The following is an 18,486-nucleotide window of genomic DNA, read 5'->3' on the forward strand; positions in this document are numbered from 1 at the left end:
CTCCTGCTTAATCTGGAAAATTGAAACCCAGATGTGCAGCCATGGCGCTGGCACTCTGGCATCAGTGATTCTTGTCCTCACAGACAAGTGGAATTAAGACGTCCAGCAAAAGGTCAGGCTTTGGATAAGAAGAATTAATTATTATTTATCCTGAATGATAAAGGATGTTTAACCAAATTGGTTTATCCAGCAGATACTTTTTCGAGGCTAAATAATCTCAATCAATAATTGAAAGAAGAAACTCTCAAGGTTGTTATTGTACATGACAGGATCATTGCAATTAAAATGAATGTTGAGAGATGAAATGGGAGAATTGCTTATGGGGATGATGAGGTATTTGAGCATTTTTAGTTCAATTAAAAGCAATGATGTTTTGCGATGTCTTCGTTAATGATAAGAATAACATCATCATTCATCCTTCCTCTCTGAAAAGAGTCCTTTGATGAGTACATTCCAGCAATAGTGAAACAGAGTGCCCAGCAGAGCAGAGAACTTCCAGTCCTATCATATGATTCAAACATGCTAACAATTCACAAAATTTCTGACAAAACACTGTGTCTATACACTACCTTAAACTGTCGCCTTGACAACATTCCTAGCGTTTTTATTCAGTGATAATTATAATATAACTCATAAATCAGTAAAAGAAGAGACTTGTGAACTGGCTTCTCATACATATCCATACATACATTCTCAATGGTAACATCATGAGAGCTTCCTCATTTTAGTTCATTTTTAAAATTTATGAACTTAATGCAATAATATCCAACATCCAAGAAATACATAAAATGATTTTTCTAAATGTAAGCAATGACATTTAAACATACCAATAATTTATACTAAAACAAGTACAAATATATTGTTGAGTAGAATATAAACTCTGAAAGAATCATTAAGATAAAATATGAGAGCTATTATCTTTGGTGAGTTATCCAGAACACCCAGGACGTATTTCTCTCTTATTTTAGGATTACTTGGCAGGAAAAACTTGAGAAGTTTGGCATTGTTTAAACTTCTGTAAAACATGTATCTTCCATGTATTTTCACTTCCCTAGCCACAAAAGTGATCGGCGTGCTGTCAGTCACTCTTCCCTGTGAACAAGTAGTTTTCAAGTGAGATGTTGATGTTTAGAAAAGTCAATAGTAGTTTTAAATGAAAGTTGGAAGTGAAAGTTAATGAATAAAAGAACATTATGGATGAAGCCCAGTTTTACTTAAAGCCTAAACATTGGACATAATTTGGGGAGGAAATCATAGTGCAATGATTACTAAATGAATGAATTTGGCCAAGTTACTTGACCTGTCTGCCATCTATTTTCTCATATTTCAGACAAGAATAATACAATAACTCCCATGGGATTTATTAATATTTTTGGAGATGAATGTAGATCATGTATGCAAAATACTTAGTCCAGGGAATAACACAGCTTAAGTCCTCAATAAAAAGTAGCTCTGTGGTTTATGCCTGTAATCCCAACACTTTGGGAGGCCAAATCAAAAGTATTGATTGAGGTCAGGAGTTCCAGACAAGGTTGAGCAACACAGTGAGATCCCATAGCTATAAAAATCATTAAAAATTAGCCAGGAATCATGGTGAAAACCTGTAGCCTAGCTACTGGGGAGGGTGAGAAAGAGGATCGTTTGAGTTCAAGAGTTTGAGGTTGCAGTGAGCTATGTTGATGCCTATCCATTCCATCCTGAGCAACAGAATGATACCTTATCTAAAAAAAAAAAAAAGCCATTCAAAGGGAAACTTGGTGTGTAATAATGCAGCTATGAGGTTTCAAAGCAGAAAGTTAATCACTCCTCTTGTCTACACCAGGAAGACCCTTTACAGACGGGTGTGTTCATGAATGCCAAGATTAGAGAAGAGGGAATCACACAGCACCGAGGGCCTACAGATGTCAATGCAGATAGAAGAGGTGAGTTCACCCTAGAGCTACAAGTGCTCCAAAACTGAGACAAGATTGAGAAATTGAAGGTTTAAGGGGAAGTCTGAGATTAGTAAAATAGAAAAGGATTTCGAGGGGCCCATGAAACTATTCAGAACCTGAGACCAAGGAGAGAACTAAAACATTCATGAACATTCAATTAGTAATTACCAGGAAAAGATACCACTGAGATGACAGTCTGTGGAAAATTCGGAGTCAGCAGAAGCAGGAGTAGTCACCAGTAATAGGCATTTTATATCTTTTGTGCCGTCTGACACATGGGCAGTTGGGTCTGTTCAAAGGATCAGCAATGGAGCAGTTTATTTGGGGTCCTGTCTCACGGGGACTTGAGAAAACCCCAAAAAGAGCAAAACAAATGATCATGGTAATACAAAATATGTCCTACGAGGACTAATTAAAAGTATCTGGGCTGTTAAATCTAGATAAAAGAGGAGTCGTTGCAGCACTCCAGTGAATGCACAGTATTAGGAATTTGATTTTAATGTTCATGGAAGACTCAAAGGCGGGAATGCATTTCAATAAGTTTAGAGACATGTCTACCAATATAAAAGAAAACAGTTGATAAAACTTTGTAAATAAAGATCTGCAAAGATAGATTACATATATTAGAACTTTGTCTCTGATAATTGAGACAGTAGTCGATCATCTTCCTGAGATTTTGTAGTCGTCAGCTTGGGCTATCATCACAGAACACCACAGACTGGGTAGCTTAAACAACAGAATTTATTTTCTCACAACTCTGGAGGCTGGCCATCTCAGATGGAGGAGTCTGTAAGCGTGGTTTCTTCTGAGACCTCTCCCTTGGGCTTTCAGATGTCCATCTTTTCTCTGTGTGCTCCCCTTGTCTTTCCTGTGTGTGCATCTCTGGTGTCTCTCTGGGTGTCCAGATTTCTTCTTCTTATATGGACACCCGTCAAATTGGATCAGGGTGCACCCTGGTAGCCTCATTTTAACTTAATCAACTCTCTAAAGGGCACACTATCTCCAATATAGTCACATTCCGAGACCCTGAGGGTTAGAACTTTATTTAACATACAAGTTTTGGAAAGGCATAATTCAGCCATAACAGATGACTTAACTAGTGATGGTAACTGCTAGTCACTATCCCACCTCCAACCCATAGGCACATGTCCCACATTTTCAAAATTTTAACTCACCAAATCATATACTTAAAAATCTAATTACTTTGTTCACCAGATTTCAAATTAAGAGGGCTTCCTAACTACAGATCAGAGTTTCTCAACATAAAGAGAAAAAAAAAATGTATTTTGTGATGCCTGGATGTGTCTTTACACCCATGTCAAGAAACTTGATATTTCAATTCCGAAAACAATTGCATAATTTCAGTTAGGTTGAGAAAAGTACTGAAAATTTCTTATGGGTTCCCATTTCTACTTTGGAGGGACTAGGCTTGGAAACGCTGCTTTGGTTATTAACCTTTCTAAAAGAAAGTCTCAGGTGAAGTCATTTTTACTGTCTTCCCACTTTGTGGTTTTATGATAGCAATTAGAGTTGGCCTTTGGAAAATACTGCCCCCCCCCTCAGCTGAAGATCTCACAAATGATGTAGCATATGTGGGGCTGCCCAGGGGTCTATTCCCCCTTCTTATAAAAACACTCTCCTCTTTGGTGGAGATTTTTTTTTCCCAGCACACACACTTCAGTGAAATTATGAATCAAAGTGTTCTGCTCTCTTTACTGAAGATATGGGCACATCAACTAAGCTAAGGTAATGGGGTGTTCTCTATCTGAAATCTGCATCTTAACCAGAGTAAAACACAAACAAAAATTAAAAGCAAGCAAACAAACAAAAAACCCCCACTGACCACATTGAAATTCATTCACCCGAAGAGTTATTGCCTGCTACCAGAAGCCCGGATGGTTTGGGAGCCTTTCCTTCTCCAGCATGGTTTCTCTCTTTTCATTCAGATCCAGGAGCACTCTCAAGACCTAACAGCAAACTCTCTTTTTACCTAAGTTATCCAGACTTAATTTCTTTTACCTGTGCTAGAAAAAAAAATACTGATAAAATCAATTAAGTTAGTAAGATTTCCAGAAAATGAACATCTCTAGATGGCTCTTCAACCACCTTTCAAGAATCCTCACTGTCAATATCCCAAATGAGGATAGAGATGTCTTTGACAAGCTAAGAACTTTCCCAAATGAAGTGTTAGGAGTAACAAAGGCGATTTAAAAGTCCATACGGACCCGCTTCCTGCAACTGAGAATCAGCTGAATATTTACAACTGCAGTCCTCCAATATAATCACATACTCAACAATGAGAAAAATCTGCTTTATTCATATTTGTATGTAAATTGACCTTTCTGTGTTTGGAGCTGTTTGGACCTTCATAGCCCACTCTGGGTCAGAAGTTCTCAAAGTGGATTTCAGGATCCCCAGCGTCAGCATCACTTGGGAACTTGTTAAAAAAGCAAATTCTTGGGTATCACTTCCCACCATGCTCTATCAGAAACTCTGGGTGTGGTGTCCTGCAATCTGCATTCTGACAAGCTCTCTCAGTGCTCCTGGTGCCTGCTGGAGTTAAGTACCTTTGGACTAGGTGAAGGCCCAGACTGGTGCTGGAAGGAGAGTCCTCAATTCAGTAGCCGACTCGACTTTTCTCATGGTGAGAGACCGTGAGAAATTCTGAAAGGCATCTCTGCACGGGTCTTGTCCTACTTGGGCCAGAGCCTCCTCCTTGCTCTACCCCTAGCCCTTTTCTGTCCATTGCCTCAAGGAAAGTAGAAACGGTCATTAAAGAAAGGCAGGGGGTCTGAAAATAGAGCAGTACTGTCATTTATGCCAAGCCTGCAACCTCATTTCCAACTATTTGATTGTTTTATTTGCCCAGAGGCACTACTTCTCACACATTTGGCTCCTCTCTTTAAAGGAACCCCAACTAATCATTTTCGTGTGCTTCAATGCACTGCTCTCCCAAGTATTCTTTTTAAATTGAGTGAAAATTAAACCTAATGCACACAGTTCCATAATAACATTTCTTTTAATGAGACCCATCTTCTAATGGAAAGGACTGCCCTACTAAATTAAAAGTAGGGAAATGTATAAAACACATAAGCCTGCACATGAAACCGAAAACCTAATTTATTCATTCATTTCACTAGACAATGTGATAAAGCGTAACAGGAACATGAGAAAATGAAGTTGTGTTCCTGTCTCCTCCTGCCATTTCCCCTTGCCTACTTAGAAAAGGTCAGGGTGAGGAAAACATGACTTTAAAATCCACTTCCCTGTAAAGCAAAAGCAGGGAAAGCAAATATTTTCCATGTCCTATTACTCTGAAAATCTAATTGTAAATTTAAAAAGAAACCTCTTAATCATATGAAATCTTTTTTTTATTATTTCAAATGTCTTTAACATTTTCTAAAAATTATTTTTAGCAAGCCTGGGATGGATTCCAAGTAATTTCAAAATTGCGTTCGGAATAGTACTTTGGTTATAGGTTAAAAAAACCAAGTACATAACCTGCAGTGTTTTATGAGGTTATTAATTTGAATTATGGAATTCTAATTGCCTAGGAGCTTGTCCATAAACCATTACTCTCCTCCAACAGGGTGGAAAAGAACACAAAGTATGCCCACCAGGAAGCTGGGGAGCTTGTCAGAAACCTACAAATGTTCCTCAAACTTCATGGTTTCTTTTAGAGGTTTAGGTATTTTACAAAACCTCGGATCAGCAGGTAACAATGACCTCAGAGATGGGGATATGTGTGCTGAGGTTCTTGCCACACCTGTGCACACTGGAATGCTGGTGGTACAGGAAGCCAGACCACGTCAACTCCAATAACAGAGGTGCACCTATTTTATAATGGTAATGAACGAAATGGAGATTATTCAGCATGTGTTTGTATATGTCTGTTTACTAGTATGTGCGTGAGAGTATACGCATGCATAGTACGCAAGCACTTGCTTTGTATGTGCACAATTAAATACTCTCTTTTGTTCCTAATTTTTATTCCAGCCACACAAAGATACAAATTGGCCCATATTTATTTCAGGCCTTAGAAATTAATACATTGAGATCACAAATTTTGTTTTAAGATGGAATATTTTTTTCTGAAATGACATCGGCTCAATTATTTATTTTCTGTATCTTGTTTCCTTTAAAAAAAAAAAAAAAAAAAAAAAACATTTGGCTGGGCACCTGTACACCAAAACTGAAGAGTTCAAGCCCAGCTGGGGCCTGCTAAACAACAATGATAACTGCAACAACAACAAAATAGCCGGGCCTTATGGCAGGCACCTATAGTCAGTCCCAGCTACTCGGGAATCTGAGGCAAGAGATTTGCTTGAGCCCAAGCGTTTGAGGTTGCTGTGAGCTGTGACGCCATAGAACTCTACCAAGAGTGGCATAGTGAGACTCTGTCTCAAAAAAAAAAAATCTGTTTTCTTAAATTTTCATGATCCAGAGAAAAAGTTCTTCATTCCATACATCTCATCAAGCAATTGATCTAGACAGAATTTGGGCTATGTAGCAGGTATTGGAAGATTAATTTTGAACTTATTTCCAGAAAAAGACATGAGGTCCAATTATAAAGCCACACCAAAAAGATACAAGCTAGTCTGGCAACATTATAAAAGTGGGAGTGATAGCTTAAAAATACATATACAGACAGAGAAGACGTGTCCATAGCTAAAACAAACAAAAAATGAAGGAAAACCCAAACCAAAAAAAAAAAAAAAAAAGAGAGAGAGAAGGAAAACAATGTGAACCAATTTTATAAATTTCTTATGCAAACACCCTTAGTTTCCATAGTTTGTAACCAGAATCCAGCTTCTGGTAGAATATTGAAGTACACTGCAAAGACTAGTTAACAAATTATACTACACTAAGTAGGTAATTAAAAATTTCGGAGGGATCCAGGCAGTTCAAGGATGGGCAGTTGGACTAGAATAGCAGTCAGACCAGGGATGTGTTGTAAAGAAAGCTATCTTTATGCAAGTCTCTGCTCAAGTCAGCAGCTCTACTATACCAACCACAAGCTTCCAGACATTGCGACCAATCTTGCAGCCACAGTGTTTGTTAATTGACTTTATTTGTTTTTGGTGTCGAAGTAGTTTTCCTCCAATGAGTAGGTGGCTCAGTGAGAATCCCAAAAGAAAACAGCTTCTAAAAGGGCTTTTGGTGCTTAGAGGTTTTGGAAAAATGACGAAAAGAAGCATTTTCCTGGAGTAAATATTATTCCTTGAAACAAATCAAGGTTTGATTCTAACAACAACAAAAAAATTTCACAAAAATTCTCTACAGCAGCCACTGGGATAACTTCTGAGAAATTATTTTCTAGTGACATTAAAACTATAAATATTCAACATGATTTATGGTTGTTTTTTCTTTTGACTGAAAATGTGCGATGTATATGGCTTGAATACATGGTCTTGTCTCAAATGTTTTGCCACACACGTTTCCACCAACTGTGAGGGCAAACACATTCTGACCAATGTTATTGCTTATGAAAATTTTCCCTAGGACTTGAAATATAACTCTGTGTTTTCTTTTGAACATTCACATTTATAAATGGGCAATTGTTAAACCACTTGCTGTTTCCCTTAGAGTCACCATAATAAGGATGATAAAGTAAATCAGCTAACCTTTCAGATTCTATGAATTTTCCATTTTCTGTTTGACGATAGCACTTAGAAAGAAATGAATCCTTGACAGTGGGAAATTTGTGAATGATTCTTAGATGTCAAGGCCTTTGTTAACATTTCCCCAATGTGGGTGTTTCAAGTGGTCTGAAGCTGGGTTTCATATAAGAAAGTAACTTAGGTAAAATTTGTCTACTCTTATATTTTTAAAACCATTGACAAAATGCACACTCATTTAGCTGTGCTTGTGGGTTCATTCAAACAGAGTAAGTATACCTAAGCCTATTTTTCTGATTTATACATGTTTATACATATAATTTGGCTAGAACACTTCCTTCGAAGTAACACGTCATTCTCAAAAACTCATTTTTATTTGTAGTATTTAGGACCATTTCATATGAAATGTGAAGTGTTTTATGAATAAATCCCATGCCAGATGTGGGAGATGAGTCCCAGAGGAGACGAGCAAATCTGTGTCTCTGATTCAGGCTTAGAGCCCATGCTAATCTGTTCTCTATCCATCCAGAACCACAAAAGCCTTCTGAATTCCCAGTGGCACCTATTACCTGCCAGGAGTCTGTGAGGTGCCTGAATACATGTATATGGCCAATGCTGATACCTTGTATAGCCTTATGCTGCTTGATGAGACCATGCTCATGAGCCCCGTAACAAGAGCGTTTAATGAGGCATTCCCACAAGCAACAAGGCCAGCTGTTGTAAATGAAGGAAACATAAGCGGGATGGGCTAAATGAGACAACCTGGAGTTTCAATTCTGACTGAACCATGTATTGATTGTATGACCCCAGGGTGTTGCTAAATTTTTCTAAGTATCACACATTTAATGAGTAAAATAATTGCGCTGGTTGAGATGATGTGTCCCTCAGCTCCTAATTCAGCCCCCTGTATTCTGTTTTGTATGGCTGGAGCTGGGACTCTACCAACTACATTTATTCAGTGCCAGCTGGCTTCTTGTTAGGCTATTCAGAAGCAGTGAGGAGGGAGGAGGCCTTCCTGCATCTCTTTTGCTTGCAATTCTCATGGACTCTTCCCAGCAGTGATTCTTCCCCTGAGCAACAGTTTTTAGCTCCTACTGATGCTCACAGAACAAGCCTCATGGTCCCTCCAGGTGTTAGCAGCAGACAGGCAGTGACTCATTGGAAGACTATGTCTCAACTCCTCAGTACCCATCATTTGAGATTCTACTTTCCGATACTTTTAATCACTATCTTTTATCTCTCCAGCCTTAGGATGGTAAGTACTCTCTTGATTACTTTCATCTTCCTTTTTTTCTCATTCAGCAAACCAAGACCTTGGTACTAATAACCTCTACTAAATTTTCTCTTACAAAGCCTGGCATGTAGTGTAGATAAAACACATGTCTCCTCTCTCCATCCATAAAAGCTATCTCGTTTGCAAAACTCGCCCCTCCTCCAGGAGAATGAGTTTGTGCAAGTTGTGTATTTCAATGTAAAGTACTTGAATTAAGAGAAGAAAGCAACTTAGCTTTCTAACTCTCCTTAGCTAGTTTCAATAGGGTGTGGAATCGTATAGGAAATTCATGACCATAAGCTCCCTGATAGACTTTTTCTGTATTTGTGAAATTGCACAGCCAGAGTCATCTTTGCATATTATATAAAAAACTTGTATGTCAGTCATTTCAGTAGCCGCAGTGATAGTATCATGATTTGTCATCAAAAGATCATGGAATTGTTCTCCTTAATAATTCATTCATTTCATTAACAGTCATTTTTATCCATACTAAACTGTGACTATCTTTAATATCAATGTTAAGATTCTTTATTCTTTCGTCCCCTACTAAAATTATCTTATGTTATTTAAATGTTATGATGCCTATATCATTATTTGTGCCCTATTCATTATTATTTCTCATCTAAATCTATCAAGACTCAGCCAAGACAACATTATCCTAGCTCACTAGGATGTCTCCCATGAATTCCTAGTATACCTATTATAGTTTCTTGCAGTATAGTAATTAATTGCTCTTGGACTCAAAATTTTATCAGCTTATTTAAATTAAAAAAAATAATTGTAGGGCAGAGACTGTGTTTTATATCATGACACATGACTGGCAATCTGTCTGATTGGCCAAACTTTAATATTTGCATGACAGACTATATCATCTGATATTTTCATTTTTTCTGAAGGCAAGACTGAAATACCAAAATAAGTATTATATAATTCTTAAACTTCATCAAAATAGAATGTAATAAAGATTGAAGAATATTTTCTTATTATAAATTTGAGGAACAAATAACCTTTAAACAATGTTGGAGTGAATGCATCATATTTTTCCTTTCTTCACCATACTGCTCCTGCCCAGATGCATTAAAATATTTGTAAGGTAACCATAAACCTAATGACAAGAACTGACTTTTTGACTGGCAAAATTGAAATACTTGATCTTGTTTTGTTTTATTCATGAAGTGGATATTATAGTGCAAGGAGACACAACTCTCCACATTCTTGCACAGAAACTGAATTTGTGAAATCAAGTTTTAATTTCTTTGCTTTTTCAGTCATTATGATGATAGATGGAGTGGATGACAGAAAACTAGTGACTGCTTATGTGGTTACTCACTTGGAAATATGTGCAGATAGAAAGACTACAGAGTAGCGGAATAACCTAAACCTGAAATGAACCGACTCTGAATGAAAAAAGACCTTGATCAACTCAGGAATAGTCCCCTAAGTTAATCAATTGCTTAACATTAATACCTTTTCTCTGCCAATGACCTTCTAAGGGTCTGAACAATTTTAAAGCATAAAAAGGATAAAGAAATAGATGAAAACATAAACTCATTCAGTTCTACTTTGAAGACACCTAAAAAGCCTTAAATATGGTAAAAATTTATGATACATATGAGTTGTCTACTCCTATAGTATACACATACTGTCCCTTCTTCACATTTCATAGATGGGTTTTAAATCAGATGTTATGGCAATAGGGACTTAAAAGCCAAATATTTAACCAGAGGGTAAAATGAGATTCAGACATTATAGTACTCTATTCATTTGAAAGGATACCTTATTTTTTTATTCATGATGGACTTATAACTATAGTATTGTACTTAGAATCATGTCTTCTAGCAATTGTTTATATTTTTTATCTATAATAAGGGAACAAAGCTTTCAAATAAAAGATCTAGCCTCTCATAACAAGGTAAATAAAAACATGTTTATGCACATCAACAAGTGAACCAGAAAAAGTATTTTTTGTAATTTCATTTTCTCAAATTATCTGTGGGTATACTTCCACAAAATTTAGACAGGTGAGGAATAAACTTTCAAGGCTGAACATTTTTAAAGAAACATATACACTAAGAGTATGTAGTCAAAGAGTATAGTTCAACTTTGATTTATTTAAAAACTAGAAAATGCTAAGCTCGCAAAATTGCATGGAAAGATTTGGTAACATGAATGTCTTCTGAGCAGTGAATCACATTTGTAGGAAACAAATGAGTTGAAATTTCAAAATATTTTCATGCTGTTAGAAATTCATAACTTTCTAAATTTAAGTTAGTTTTAAAACTTGGCTTGTGTGAGTCTCCTAATCTCTGAAAACTAAAAAAGAACTTAAAGCTACTAAGTTTTGAATTCTTTTTTCTCCTGGAAAAAAAAATGGATCATTCTATAATTCATTTTCAACAACAGATGATTTTGCCAGTTTACATTTAAACTAAATACCAGTAGTTCTGATATATTCTGATTCAAGTGTATTAGGTTCCTATTGCTGATGTAACAAACATATTACCATAAACTTATAGGTTCAAATAACATTTTTTTTTATCTTATGATTTGAGACGTCAGAGGTCAAAATGGTTCAGAGAATAAAATCCAGGTGGGCTTTGTCTGGAAGCTGTAGGGAATAATCTGTTTCCCTGCTGTTTCCAGTTTGTAGAGGCTTCCCACATTCCATGGCTCATGGTCTCGCCCTCCCTTATCTTCAAACGGGGCAACTGCAAGTTAAGACCTTACATCACATCAATTTAACCTTCTCCCAAATATATTTCCTTCGGTTTTTCCTGCACATTCTTCTTTCACATTAAAGGACACTTGTGATTCTATTGGGCCTGTCTTAATAATCCAGAATAATCTCCCTATCACAAGGTCCTTAAAATAATCACTTCCGTTAGATCCCCTTTTTCATGTCAGGTAACATATCCACAGGATCCAGAAATTATGCTTTGTTTTCCACTTTCTGGAGAAATTATTGGTGGATATTCATTTAATCCCGCATCTGATATAGAGGTACACATTTCTCTCAATCAGGACACTTGAGTATGCTATTATATTCCAAACATTTGTAAAGCTATTTTCTTTTTTTTTCTTCTCTCCCTCTTACTCTCCCAAAGGAAGAGAAGAACGATCATCAGTGGTAAATGGCAATTGCAGTAAAGCAACACCAAGAGCCGCTTCACGCTCAGGAGAGAACAGAGAACGCTGCGCCTTCTCCTCGTGGTTTCCGGAGCTGTGCACATTCAGAGAGACTTTTCTAGTAACGAACTATAGAAATGATCCCTGAAAGTATAATCTTGCAAAGCTATTTTCATGTTGCTTTATATGGTCAAAGAAATTTTGCATATGGGATTGGATGGGGAGATTGTCCAGGTGTGCAACTTGAAAGTGAAAGGGGAAGCATAAGAGAGAGTCAGAGAAAGAGAAGTGATGACAACAGCACACATCAGAATGATGTGATTTCTAACTTGGAAGCTAGAAAGGGGTCATGAGCCAAGGAATGTAGGCAGTCACCAGAATTTGGAAAAGGCACTGAACTAGACCATTTCCTACAACTTGCAGAAAGAAATTGAGCCTTGTTGACACATTGGTTTTAGTTCTATAAAGCCCATTTCAGATTTCTGAACTCCAGAACTGTAAAATAATATACGATTTTCATCTTAAGTCACTAAGTTTATAGTAATTTGTTCCAGCAGTAGCATAACCTAATATGGCAAGTGGATTATCCTTTTAGCAAATTATATTCTAATATAGTTCTAAGACTTCTCCATTTTTATTATACTCCAGATCTGCTTTTCTATCTTTTAATGCATCAATGTTGCATTTTTCTGCAATGAGACAAAAAAAAAAAAGTATGGCATTAACTTTGCACACAGGAACCACAGATTCATTTGGAAATACTGCTCCTTTTCTATTAGTGATAACATGATGTGAGCTTCAGCAAAAGCTTCTATGACTTCTCAAGAAACTATTGCTTTAGCCCTTAGTATGCAGCATTCCATTGATATCTCAATAATCATCTTTTAACTTTGCAGTCAATCTGCTAAATGTCATTGGGAATGGCAGCTAACTCACTGAGTTTTACTGCAAAGATGGTACAGTAGCACATGGCAGGAAACTCTCACATAAATGCATAAATGTAGCTTTGTTCATCTTACCAAATAAAGCCTGATGCATGTGATAGTGCTGCACAAAATACAGTAGTTACTAAAGTTAAATTATATTTGTCAGAACAAAATGAACAGCTACATTTAAAGATACTGGATATTTAATTTGAAGCAAAAACTTTAATGCAACTTCTGGTTCACTAATTCACAAAGACTCAAAGACATCTGTGCTCCAAATAATGTTAAAAGTTCAAGTTATACCACATGTGTGGACATGTGGTAGAATGGAGCTCGGTATAGAATCTAGATTGCGATGTTCTGGGAGGATGACTCTGTCCAGCTAATTCCCCTTATAAACTTTTACCTTTTATATGTATCTTTCTCTGGTGAAGTACAAATTCTATTGATATTATTTTTCTTGTCTATCCTCTTTCCTTACTACAAAATACCCAAATACAAGGATCATGTTTTATCTATCATGGTACTATTTATCATCATGCCCTTGAGGTGGTCAGTAACTGTTGGATGAGCTGCCACAATATAAATGCCTAGGCAGGAAATACAGAAATTGCTAAGGACAGAGAATAATTTATTGTATTGGATCTAAAAAAGGTCTCAGTTCCATATCTAACCTATCAACCACTGCTAAGAGTATCAAAAGAACAGGTTCTCCATACTTTCATGTATGTGTTTTGTCTTCCTTTTGCAGTTAAGACAGTCTTTCTGTTGTTTACTTATATGGATTTTTACCAGATAAGGAAGATCTAAAGAGAAGCTATTGTGTGTGATAGACACTTGCCACAAATATGCATAATACATGGTCTAACAAGTTTGTGAACTCATTCTAGAAAAAGTACTATAAACCTCATTATTGAATATCCCTATAGTCACCAGATGGCCAAGGAGTTTACTTAGAAGGTGATCGACAATGAAGTATATAAAACTTTTTCTAGAACGAGTTCACAAACCTAGTTGTCAGACCTCATATGATGACAGCTCTGATAGCCATTCAAGAAGGAGAGTTCTAAAATTGTTTTGAGGGGTGGACTAGGTACTATCATCAGTGCATAGCTTTCCATAGGGAGAACTTTCTAGGGGACCATAGTGATATTCAGCAATGAGGTAGGTATGTAGCACTTTTTCTAGGATGAGTTTGCAAACTTAATTGCCTGACTTTGTATATGTTAACATAAATTATATGTAATTATATACATCCTGAGGATTCTGAATTTCCTTATTGTATTACACAGTTGGTTTAGCAACGAGCATGCAAGCATTTTACTCGTTTTCCACAATGTTCTTCTCGATGTACATATTTACCAGCATGCCATACTTCTTGAGTTATATTCTGTTTCCTTTGGTGGTCAAATGGTTCTAATATATTTTAGATTGGAATCCCCTCAAGTAATTATAACTTCTATTGAAAAAGTATGTCATTGTCTCATTTTATTCTGCAAACAGATATGGTGCCAGTAACTTTTCTCTGCATTTCTAGAATCTTCCAAGGTTGCAGTTCAGGTTTGCAAACTCATGCCCTTATGCTTGTGTCAGTTGTACTTTGCATAATTCCAGGGGCTTGTTTACATCTGAGTCATCGTAGATTGGCATATAATTTATTGCCATAATTTGCAGATGGTGATTAAGTGCCTTGAAGAATGGTTAGCTGTTTCGATGTTGCACAAAGATGGCATATTGGCCTGTGGGTGCTACCTATAATTCAAATCAAAATAGCAACATGATAGCAGAGAAGAAGGAAAACTGATCCTTCACTGAATATTTTTTGAACTCTGACTCTTAGAGCTCTTTGAGCTGTGACAGAGTTCCATGTTTTCCCAAATAAATAAATAATTAAAATCAACCAAGATGAAAGAAAATGCAAAATGGAGTACAAAGAGTAACAAATGAATTTAACTTTATTTCAAATGATAATTACAACCACACTGCACTGAATAATTAGGGCAGATTAAGGCAGACAAGAGCTGACCAAAGTTACTTAAAAAAAAACCAAAAATATTTGACTGTATCTGTGAGGCTAAAGACAAAAAGAACCATGCACAAATATTATGATATAGTTTATAAATGTGTTTTCATAAGGGCATGAGTTTGCAAACATGAAATTACTTTATATGTATGCTAGGATTGAACAAAATGTAAATATCCTGTGGATAACGAGAGCCAGGTTTTCTACTGTCAGAGCATGGAGTTACAAATAAGGGAATGGGGAAGGCTATAATACATCCTGCAGTGTTGGATTGGAATCAGAAGTATTGTATGAAATCATTGTTTTTAGTATATATGCAGATGGATTATTGTAGAAATGAATATAGATGTGTATGAAAGTGTGAGTAAACATACATATATTTCCTAAATCCTCTAGCAAAAGGGCCTAGAAACAATAACATCCCAGTAACAACATCCTCCAATTAAAGGTACCAAGTCTCCTTGGAGAAATGTTTGACATCAGAGTTAGGCAGGGAAAATACAAGATGAGCTTGGGATGTTTTGCTGTGCCAGAAAGAAAAGACATGCTCTCAAAATAATGAAAAAAGGTGGAAGTGACACAAAACTCAACTCAAAGGAACTCCCATAGCCAAATTTGAGAAAATTTTAAAAATAATTAATGATAGTGACAGATTGTAATTTGCAGAAGATCAATATCCATGAGTCCATACTGCTGTAAAGAAACAATTGACTAAACAAACTAAAGGAAGAGAAAGAGTTCTTCTTTATAGTAAAAATGTTACTGATTAAATGTAGAAAATTCAAAGAAAATATAAAAAGCACCATTCTGCAAAGATCATAGTAATAATTATCTAACAGAAAAACTTTTGAAGGATGCTAAAATTAGTGGTAAAGTTATGCTGAGAAACAAGATAATTAAATAGTGTCAAAGTATCTGCCCACAAGATATTAATAAAATAATAACTTTATAGTAGAGATGCCATCTTATCCAAATGATCAAAATAAACAACACGAGGAAGATAACAACATCATGCAACTTCTTACAGGCTGCACTGTGTAGAGCAAAACATCACTCTGTGATATTCTTACCCAAAATGTATGCCTTAAGTCTAATCATGAGAAAACATCAGACACGCTGAAACTGAGGAGGGACATTCTACAAATGACTTCCATTATCTTTCAATGGTATTTGAGAAAGACTGAGAAACTCAGAAGATATAGAGACATATCAGATAAATGCAGTAGTAAATGGAGTATATCATGGACCAGAGATGGACATTAGGAAAGTATGTGAAGTAACATCCCAAAATTTGATCATTACAAAAATAGTTCAGAGTAACCCATGGTTTAAAGAAATTATGACAAGGAAAATTGGAAAATAGTTTAAATTGAAAGAAAATTTTAAAACATAATAAAACATGGGATGCAGCTAAGGCCTTTCCCAAAGGTAAATTTTTAGTCTTAATATATTGCAAAGTCTAAAAACAATGACCTTAAAATTCTCCTTTAAGAAGCTAAAAAAATGAAAATTAAGTCCATATTAAGTAAAAGGAAGAAAATAAAACCACAATTTTGTTCTTTGAAGGAAACAAAAAAAATTCATAAATTCCACCTACATTTATCAAGCAAAAATTTAGAAAAGCTACAAATTGTAGATATCAGGAATAAAATAGACATCTAATTATAAAACCTACAGGTATTAATGTAATTATGAAAACTCTAGGCCAATACATTTTCCAAATAGATGATATTCTTTGTAAAACTCTAATTATCAAAGCTGACTCAAAAAAGGAATAGAAAAGACAATAACCTATATTTATTAAGGGAATTGAATTTTTGTTTAAAAAACTTTATACAAAAATAATTCCAGGCTACACGATTTCTTTGGTTAACTCTATCAAACATTTAAGGAATACAGACAGTTCTTGCCTTTCAATGCTTTAACTTATCATTTTCTGCTTTCATCCTGAGTGTGTTAATGGTAGGTGCCAAAACAACCATTCCATTTTTCACTTTCAGTATAGTATTCAATAAATTACACAAGATATTCACTTTGTTATAAAATAGGCTTTGCGTTAGATAATTTTGCCTGACCATTGGCTAGTGTAAGTGTTCTAAGATCATTTAAGACAGGCTAGGCTGAACTATGGTGTTTGTATCAGGCTTAGGTTAAATGTACTTGTGCCTTATGAAATCTTCAACCTAAGTTGAGTTTATTAGAATGTAACCCCTCATAACTTGAGGAACATCCATAACAGTTTTAACTTTGTGCCAACTCCTTAAGACATAAAGAAGTTAAAGGAATTCTTTTAGTCTGATTTTATGAGCCGAGTACATTGGATACTTTTTCTTCCATTCTTGAGATACTTTACTAAGAAGAATATGTTCCAGCTCCATCCATGTAAACATGAAAGAGGTAAAGTCTCCATCTTTCTTTAAGGCTGCATAATATTCCATGGTGTACATATACCACAATTTATTAATCCATTCATGGATCGATGGGTACTTGGGCTTCTTCCATGACTTAGCAATTATTAATTGGGCTGCAATAAACATTCTAGTACAAATATCTTTGTTATGATGTGATTTTTGGTCTTCTGGGTATATGCCCAGTAGAGGGATTACAGGATTGAATGGCAGATCTATTTTTAGATCTCTAAGTGTTCTCCATATCTCCTTCCAAAAGGAATGTATTAATTTGCATTCCCACCAGCAGTGTAGAAGTATTCCCTTTTCTCCACATCCACACCAACATCTCTGTCTTGGGATTTTGTGATATAGGCTAATCTTACTGGACTTAGATGATATCTCAAAGTAGTTTTGATTTGCATTTCTCTGATGATTAAAGATGAGTATTTTTTCATATGTCTCTAGGCTGTGTGCCTGTCTTCTTCAGAGAAGTTTCTCTTCAAGTCCCTTGCCCAGCCTGCGATGGGATCACTTGTTCTTTTCTTGCTTATGCTTTGAGTTCTCTGTGGATTCTGGTTATTAAACCTTTGTCAGAGACATAACCTGCAAATATCTTCTCCCATTCTGATGGATGTTTGCTTGCTTTACTTACTATGTTCTTGGCTGCACAGAAGGTTTTTAGTTTGAACAGGTCCCAGTAGTGTATTTTTGAAGCTGCTTAAATTGCCCAGGGGGTCCTCCTCAAAAATACGCGCCCAGACCGATTTCTTCAAGGGTTTTCCCTGCACTCTCTTCTAGTATTTTTATAGTTTCATGTGTTCAGATTAAACCTTTAATCCAGTGAGAGTCTATCTTAGTTAATGATGAAAGGTGTGGGTCCAGTTTCAGTCTTCTACAGGTTGACAGACAGTTCACCCTGCACCATTTGTTAAATAGGGAATTGTTTCCCCACTGAATGTTTTTAATTGGCTTGTCAAAGATCAAATAGCAGTAAGTAGCTGGATTAATCTCTTGGTTCTCTATTCTGTTCCAGACATCTACTTCTCTGTTTTTGTGTCAGTACCATGCTGTTTTGATCACTATCGATTGGTAGTATAGTCTGAGGTCTGGTAGCGTGATTCCTCCAGCTTTGTTTTTATTTCTGAGTAATGTCTTGGCTATTTGAGTATTTTTCTGATTCCATATAAAATGAAGTA

The 18,486-nt window shown here is 36.0% G+C and overlaps 1 non-coding gene across 1 annotated transcript; it reads right to left on the reverse strand.

Annotated features, from left to right (window-relative positions):
* Positions 1 to 11,893: 11,893 nt before the first annotated feature.
* On the reverse strand, positions 11,894 to 12,111 carry LOC128579918 (small nucleolar RNA U3). The gene has a single exon (XR_008378300.1). It is a non-coding gene; the product is annotated as a small nucleolar RNA U3 (small nucleolar RNA).
* Between the last annotated feature and the right edge of the window lie 6,375 nt (positions 12,112 to 18,486).

The sequence above is a fragment of the Nycticebus coucang genome, chromosome 2, assembly GCF_027406575.1.
Source record: "Nycticebus coucang isolate mNycCou1 chromosome 2, mNycCou1.pri, whole genome shotgun sequence".
NCBI classification, from domain to species: Eukaryota; Metazoa; Chordata; class Mammalia; order Primates; family Lorisidae; genus Nycticebus; species Nycticebus coucang.